General features: G+C 58.3%; 1 long non-coding RNA gene across 1 annotated transcript; it reads left to right on the top strand.

Annotated features, from left to right (window-relative positions):
• Nucleotides 1-3,847: 3,847 nt before the first annotated feature.
• Nucleotides 3,848-6,758, top strand: LOC132538979 (uncharacterized). The gene is made up of 2 exons (XR_009550302.1): nt 3,848-4,579; nt 5,398-6,758. It is a non-coding gene; the product is annotated as an uncharacterized LOC132538979 (long non-coding RNA).
• Nucleotides 6,759-8,580: the final 1,822 nt, after the last annotated feature.

Raw genomic sequence — 8,580 nt, 5'->3', positions numbered from 1 at the left:
GCTGTGCTCTGCATCCAGTGAGGGGCGAGGCTGTGGGCCCCAGAGCACCCCAGCACCTCCTGCCCCTCCCTCACAGCTGGTTGGGAGACGTGGGCGGGGGGGGGGAAAGGCCGTGAGTCATGTGGATGGGGTCTCGGCTTGGGGTGATGGATGCCAGCTTTCAAGTCTCATCTCCACTTCTGTGAGACTGGAACTTGTGAAACCGTTTCTTCTGAAATGAGCAGGATGGAGGGAACGGACTTGGGCTTACAGCCCAGTGCCCCCCATTCCCACCTGATTTGAAGAGCCTGTGGAGCCTCTGAAGTGGGGGGATCCCTTGTGGAGAAACCCTTTGCGGCCAGCACACAGCCCTAGGCACTTGCCCCTGGACCCTGTGATGCCCTGCCCATGGCCACCAGGGGGCAGCAGTTGCCTTCCTCAACGTCCCGCGGAGACTGAGTGGGAGCGGACCCCTAGTTGCCCCCACAGCGGGCTCACTGCTCCTGCAGAAGGGTGGGCAGCGGGCTGGGTGACGGCCGCTCCTGGTCCTCTCCCACCCACTCCGCCGTGGGCTCTCTGGCCAGGGTGCTGGCCAGCCCCTGGTTCCCACCACCCGCCTCAGAAGGCAGGGCCTTCCCTCCACACCCTGGCCTGAGAGCTCTAGGCCCTGCATTCTGCAGCTGTGGACTGTGAGGCTCGGAGCAGGGCCGCCCCAGCTCACACAGCATGCTCGTGGCTCGTGGCAGAGCTGGGCCCGGTGGCCAGGGCGATGCAAGGACGGGAAAGGCAGGCAGGCGCTGAGGCTTCCAGCTCCATGCTCTGGCTGCCTCCAGGGGCCCCTGGGCAGTGTTGCCCAGCCGCCCGCATCCATGGGGGCTGGCCAGACAGGACCACCCCCCTCGTCAGCCCCCCAGCATTGTCTAGGGACAGGGCGACACTGGGATGCTATGTGGCTTCAGCTCAGTGGCTCTCCCTCTCTGGTCCTGTGTGTCCTGAAGATACCGCTTCCATCTCCGTGAACAGCACCCTGGGGGTTTCCTGTCTTAGGAACCCTAACTACTCGGGGTCAAGCTCACCAGCCTTGGGGAGTATACAGAAGAGGCAGGTGGGTGGGAGCCAGCTCCCTCCTCCGTTCAAGAGTCCAAGCCTTCCTTGTACTTATTTATTGCGTCCAGAGTTAGCCCGGGCTCAGTGCCAGCACTGAATTCAGCGCTCCCGGCAGCCATGTTTACCCTTCTATTTTATTTGATAGGACGGAAAGAAATGGAGAGGGGAGGGAGAGAGACACCTGCAGCTCTGCTTCACCACTCATGAAGCCTCCCCCCTGCAGGTGGGGACCAGGAACTCGAATCCGGGTCCTAGGAAATGGTAACACATCTGCTTGACTGGTTGCACCACTGCCCTACCCCCCCCCCCCCGTTTTTAAAAGAGAATTCCGGCATCTGGTCTTGGGGTGCGCTTGTCAAATATCCTGGATTTGAAATACTGTCAACCAGGAGAAACCATTTTCCCTTTATGTCCAAACCAAGCACTTTTGCCTCCGAGACCTTTCAGAGAACGCCTCCACCCCTACCCCGGGCTCTGGAGGGGAGGGCACCACCTGTGGGGAGGGAGGGCCCCCCAATCCGATTACCCCTGGGTGGCAGGGCCTCGCTCCCTGCCTGGGAGACGCACAGATGTTGTTTTTTTTTTAACCGGTGTCAGCTCTGGCATCTTTCTGTTCTGATGAATAGATTCTAAAGAGGCAGTGGCATTATTGGAGATAACAGGGTCAGCAGGGGAGAGAGAATGGCAGCGCCGCCGGCAGAGGAGGGGGCAGCAGAAGGGGCTGGGGAGCCCCCTCCCTGCCTGGCTCCCTGCAGTGGGTGGGGCTGGGGCACCGAGCCGGGTCCCCATAGGGCGGGGGAGGCCCAGACAGCTGTGTTGTCTCCGACACCCCCTCTCGGCCCTGCTGTCCTTTCTGCCTTTTTAATTTGATTCAGTTAGGCACTGGGAAGCTTGTCTCCTCTGATGTCAGTGTAACTGACAGGGCTTAGGGCTTTTGCCTCTCTCTCTCTCTCTCTCTCTCTCTCTCCCTCTCTCTCTCTCTTGCTCTCGCTCTCTGCTGGCTGGCAGTGCCCAGGGCCCTGGCTGTTTATGGAGCCTCCAGTCCTAACCCTCTCCCATCTGCTTCTCTTGGTGGGGGGTGTGCAGGGTGCCGTAGCTCTCACCCCAGTGAAGAGTGAGAGCCCAGGCTGGCCCGGGGCCAATCCCCAGCTCTGCCGCTTGCTGCCATGTGTGGCCTTTGGCAAATGACTGCCCCTTCTAAGCCTCAGTTTCTCCACCTGAAAAATGGACTCGGCCGAGCAGGAGGACCCGGGGGTGGGGCAGTGGGCAGAGAGAGCAGCCTCTGTCATGTACGGGGTTGTGGCACGGGGGAGGTGGCCTTGAAGCCCTCCAACTTGCAGTCACAGGCAAGGGGACATGTTAGCTCAGATCAACCTCCGCTCCAGGGGGGCCGGGAGCTGAGTTTAGGGGCAGCCAGGGAATAGGTAAGCAGAACCCCCCACGTCCTACCCCTCCAGGACCCTGGCTTCTCCAGCTTCCTTCTAGAACAAGTCCCATAATGACCCAGCAGGACTGGAAATTGCCCTCCCTCAGCCCCAGCCCCTGCATAACCCCTGCAGGGGTGAGGCCCTGCCCAGCCCCCCCTCAGCCACCTCCGCCCTTACCCCAGGGCCTCCTCAGCCTGGCCTCTACTCAGTTTGCATATTCACTCAGCAGATAGTGACATCATGACGCGTGGGTCACTGGGGTGGTTTAGTGGCTTGAACCCAGCACAGGAGGTCACTCAGGAGTCTCCTCAAAGGCAGCTGGATCCCCAATGGAGGGTGCTGGGGCATCACACACACACACACACACACACACACACACACACACACACACACACACACACCCCTGCTGGCCAGATCCAGGACAACATTGGAGCTTCTCTGAGTGAGTGAGGAGAGCTGACAGGACCTTCCTTGCATGTGACAAGCCTTCCCTGCTCAGCTCAAACTCCCAGCCCCTCCCTTCCTTTCCAGAATGATCTGTTGGGCTTAGGAACAGGTGAACTCAGGGGTCCTGATCAAAATGGGGTGACTCATTCCTTCTGGTCCTTTGGGGGGTGGGGGTGGGGGTGGGGAGAGGACTTCCACAGGCCCACCCCCTTGAGCATGGAACCGGCTAGTGCCCATCAGCCCCTGGCCTCACTCCATCTCCCACTTCTCAGGGGCCCCATCCTGCTGGGGGGGGGGTGCTCTGACAACCCAGTGACTCCACTCTGCAGGAGAGCAAACCAAGGCCCCACAAGGTGGTGACCCCCACCCTCTGCACCCGGCCAAGGCAGGGAGGATGGGCTGGAACCCGGGACTCCAGGTCACACACCTGCTCCAAGTTAGAAGGCTTCTTAGGTCTCGTCTCCTGATGCCCCACCAGTGGGCATTCCGCTCCCCGTTTTGCAGAAGGGAACCCAAGGATCAGAGTGTCTGTCCTAAGGGTGCCGCCTCGCGGCCAGTTAGAGGGGCCCCCATGGAAGCGTGCCAGCCCCACCATGTCCTTGGCTGGAATCCGTGGATTCTTTCAGAGTTGGGGGAGGCCCCAGGAGGATGGTGAGGGGCAACCAATGCTCAGTAGCTGAAGCTACTCAAAAGTCCCTGCAGTGCCACAGCCCTGCTGACCTGGGAGGTGCCAGCCAGTGCCCCATGACATCGGCATTTGTAAAGAGTGGCCAGCAGCACAGGACACAGATTCAGGACACACATATGAGCCACGGTTCTGAGGAGTCGGTCACGGAGGCTGACCTTAGAGGACCGATCCCAGCATGGGGACAGGGCCTGACCCTGGCAGCCGAGCTTTGCTGGGAAGGAAGTGACAGGTGTCGGCCTCTCCCCATGCTGGAAACGGTATTGACAGCTGCAGTGTTGCCCAAGACAGTCTCCCCTCCTTTAAAAAAAATTATATTTATTTATTTATTGACTAGCAACAGCCAGAAGTCAAGAGGGTGATAGAGAGACAGAGAGACACCTGCAGCCCTGCTTCACCACTCGCAAAGCTTTCCCCCTGCAGGTGGGGACCGGGGGCTTGAACCCAGGTCCTTGAGCATTGTAACATGCACTCAACCAGGTGTGCCACATCCGACCATCTCTCCCTCCTCCTCTTCCTCTTCATCCTCTTTCTCCTTCCTCTTCTTCCTCTCCTCCCCCCTCCTACCCATCCGTCCTCCCCACCTCCTCCTCCTCCCGTTCTGTTCTTCCCCTTCCTCCTCCTCCTCCTTTTTTTCCTCCTCCTCCTGACATTTCCATCAGGCGAGTTAGGGAGCAGACAGCTGGCCCCCAAGGATGGGCAGAGGAGGGCACTTGGCCAGCACCAGAAGCTATCTGATGCTCAGAGGGATCTTTCTCCCATGGGTGTCGGCGGGGAAAGGTCAGGCTGTGCGGCTGGCTTGGGGTTGGGCACCGCCACTCTCTGAAGAGCTCCCAGCCCTGTCCAGTGGGCCAGAGAGAGGGTCTCCCACTGGTTCAGGCAGGACACGTTCTGTCCAGCTCAGGCCACCCAGAGCCAGAGAGCCGGGGTTTTAGTTCTTCTAGCGTTTGCCCTTCTTCCGTAGCCAGTCAACAGCGTCAGGTGGAGCCTGATGTCAAGTTTCGAGACCTCCTTTGAATCTGCAGAGGTGGCAGTCGTTGACTATGTGGGTCATAGTCTGTCTGGAGCCGCAGGGGCAGTTCGGGTCGTCTCTGGCTCCCCAGCGATGGAACATAGCGGCGCACCGGCCATGGCCTGTTCGATAGCGATTGAGGAGGGCCCGATCATAACGTGCTAGGTCAAAGCCGGGTTGATGCTTGCAGGGGTCTGTGATGAGGTGTTTGTTCTTGACCTCAGCTGACTGCCAACTCTGTTTCCAAGAGTCTGGAACAGAGGAGTTCAGTGTAGGCGTAAGGGACCAGATTGGGTGATGAGACGTCAAGCGTTGCACAGGGTGGGCAAAGATATCCGCGTATATTGGCAGGTCCGGTCAAGCGTAGACGTGGGAAATGAACTTAGATGATGCCGCATCCCGACGAATATCTGGCGGGGCGATGTTGCTAAGAACTGGCAGCCATGGAACCGGGGTGGAACGGATGGTTCCAGAAATTATCCTCATGGAGGAATATAATTTGGAATCGACCAAGTGGACATGGGGGCTACGGAACCATACTGGGGCACAGTATTCTGCAGTGGAATAGCATAATGCCAGAGAGGATGATCGTAGTGTGGAAGCGCTCGCGCCCCATGAGGAGCTGGCCAGTCTTGCAATGATGTGGTTCCTCGCGCCCACCTTTGCTGCAGTTTTTATGAGATGTTTGTGAAATGACAGAGTGCGATCGAGAGTAACGCCAAGATAGACTGGGGTTTTAGTGTAGCACAGGAACACCCCAAGAAGCCTCCTTGACCTGGTTTTCACTCTAGGCAGAGGAGAGACAGCACAGCATCATCCACAGAGCTTCCTGGTGCACCCCACAGCACTCCCATGTGGTACCAGGGCTCAGAGTCATGGCTCCACACATGCTAAGACATGCGCTGTACCACTGAGCCAGACCCCGGCCCCACTATCACTTGAATGATGTGGAAACTGAGGCTGTGATTGGCGACGTGGCCTGGCCAAGGCAGGCTTCACTGTCCAGGGGCCTTGGTCACAGGGCCAGTCCCAGGGGACCCTTGAGGACATGGAACCAGCTTGAGCTTTGCACAGGGGCAGGGGTGGGGTCCTGTTCAGCTCTGAGCCGTGGCCCTCTGCATGGTCCTTCCCTGTCCCCCTGCCACCCGGGGGTGTGGGCGCCCTGTGACCACGATCAGCCGGCCAGTCAGACCTCAACTTCACCAGGCCGCTTCTTCATGTGGGATATGGAGGATGTGGGGTGGTTGTGCCTTCTCAAGGCTTCAGGGCCTGACTGGTGACACAGGGCTTAGTGCATGGGTGCTGGCAGTGGGGATGCCTGATTTTAGCTTTGGGGCTGATGGGGACACCGAGTCACTCGGTCCCACATCCAATGACAGAACCATAGCCTCCCCCCACACACAAAGGAGCCCAGCCTGGGGGAGTGCTGGGCACACAGGTGCATGGGGAGAAACTGAGGCCTGAGGGGAGGAGACAGCTTTCCTCTGGGCACCCCTCAGAGAGCTGCAACCTGTGCCCTGGCCTCCGGACTCTGAGTCCAGTGCTCCGGCCGGCTTGTCAGCAAGCCACCCCCTGGTGCCAGTCCTTCTTACCCAGGTTCCTCTCCGTCTGGGTTCGAGGAGCCTGGGGCGCGGGCCTCGGTGAGGAATGCCACTCTCCCTCTCTCGGCACGCTGAAGGTTTTGAAAGTTAAAGTATTACTGTCGGCTTTGTTGTTGCCACTGCGACAGACAAATTGAGAGCCAGTTGTCAAAATGTCAGCGCCCAGCAGATCAACATGCAGAACGAGTCTCGGCGCGCGGCGGTGTATAATTAAACAAAAAAATCCCTTTTAGAAATCTCAGCGCGCGTTGGTCCCACTTTATATTTGTCTGTGTGATTAATAAAGGCAGCTAATTTTCAGACTTTAAAAACAGCTAGAAAATAGCTCCTAATTACATATTAGGCTCCGCAGGAGCCCCCGCTGAGCCTCGCCGGCATTGGTGGGCCGGGGAATTTGGCACGGCCTTAATTGCATTCTGAGCATCATCTAATTTTAGTTAAATGTAATGTAATCAGCCGCAGATGTCGGAAATAAAATATGAATTATGAATATGATGAAATTTCATTCTTGAATAAAAAAGTAATCTGCTGTTTGGTTCATTAAAGTCTTGGAGATTTGGTAAGAGCAGGTCGGGGTGGCCCGGCCTGGGGAAGGATAGGATGGGAGCCGGGGGAGAGGGAGGAACCCCCAAAGTGATGAGGAACTTAAGGCTAGCTGCAGGGGGACGCTGAGCCTGGGTTTGGGGGTGAGAGGACTCGGGGGGAGAACTGTGGGTACCCCTGGGGCCTGTGCCGCCTTCTCCAGTGTCCCCCATTTCTGTCTTTCCCTGGCGAGTGTCCCCAGACAGCTGAGCAGAGCACAAGAGAGCCAGTGTGACACTGCTGTGTCGGTCACCACACCGGGCTTGGGGACACGCCACGAGGACATGGTGCATCCACACACCTGCTGTCTCACCAGCCCTGACACCTCGGACCCGAGCCCCAGTTCTGCCTCTGAGGTTCTGGCTTCCCTTTCGTATTGAGGCTGCACGCATGTGTTCCTGTCACGGGAAATCACGGGAATGCAGAACCTCTGTCTGGCGTGTGCTGCATCAGGGACCAAACCCGGGCCTCACGCCCGCAGGTCCTGGGCTCTGACCACTCAGCCGCTTTCAGCTGCTTCCCGGGCCTCCATTTGGTTTTTCTGCAGAGGCTCTGAGAAGTGAAGCAGCTCCTTCGAGGCTGCACAGCTGGCAATGCCAGAGTCGGGATTTGAACCTAGGTCCACCCCATCCTCACAGAATTCTGGAAGTGCTCTGGGGGCAGGAAGCAGAAGAGCTAGCTCCCTGCGCTCTAGGCAGCCTCCCCAGTCCTGATTCACACCAACCATTAACGCCCTGCAATTATCTGGAAAAGATTAATTAGCAGAGGGCCCGGTATAGACAGAGCTGCCCCTGCGATCAATGGTTGGGTGCGCCCGGGAGAGGCCAGCCTCCACCTCTCCCCCTGGGAAAGAGCTGGGACTCAGCCCAGCCCTGAGGGAGAGGCCCATCCCGGGTGGCCATCTGCTACCTTCACAAGTCCCCCTGCCCTTCCGAGATTCTGTGTCCCCAACTATAAAACAGACAGAACTGCCCCCGGCCAGGGATCTCCCTCCCGCTCCCCTAAAATTCTGGGAGGGAGCAGGTTCTCAGGGCTGGGGGTCTGGTTTGGCCAAGTGGGGGTGACACTAGCAGTTAGGGCGACAAAGGCTCAGACCTTGCCTCCCAGCTCCCCTGCGGTGCCACCAGGCCTGGCACACACATGTGAGTCCCCAGAAGTCCGTGTCACCAGCCTCCATGGCGTCCATCAGGGCAAGATGTTTGAGGGGACATGCGGGAATTATGTCCCAAGTTACCAGCCTGCAGGGGATCGGGACCCTCAGATCCTGCTTCCAGTGGAGCCCCTGGTCCTATGAGGGACAGAAACAGGTTCCCAGAGTTCAGTGCTGGGAGACCCCAGAGGGAAGCCCCCACACAAGAGTTGTGCGCTCAGAAGGAACGCAGCTGCTGCTGCTGCCAGGGAGGCACATGGGTAGGTGGAATGAGCCAGGACCCCCAACCTGTCCTCTGTCTCCCCCACTTCTGCTTGGATGACCCACGAGCAAGCCAGAGTGGGGGGGGGGGTTTCAGTGCTTCACACCTGGAGCCGGGCACCAGTGGGAGACAGACAGGAGTAGATAGACAGATAGACAGCGGAAAAAAGAGGAATACCCCCCCTCCTTTGTATTGCACCAAAGTAAAAGACTTTGGGGGTGTCGCGTAGAGTTCAGGCCCTGGAACATGATGGCAGAGGAGGACCTAGTGGGGGTTGAATTGTTATGTGGAAAACTGGGAAATGTTACATATGTACAAACGACTGTAT

The sequence above is a fragment of the Erinaceus europaeus genome, chromosome 6 (genome assembly GCF_950295315.1).
Source record: "Erinaceus europaeus chromosome 6, mEriEur2.1, whole genome shotgun sequence".
NCBI lineage: Eukaryota > Metazoa > Chordata > Mammalia > Eulipotyphla > Erinaceidae > Erinaceus > Erinaceus europaeus.
Note: the sequence above shows the minus strand (reverse complement) of the source record. Positions and strands in the feature narration are given on the sequence as shown.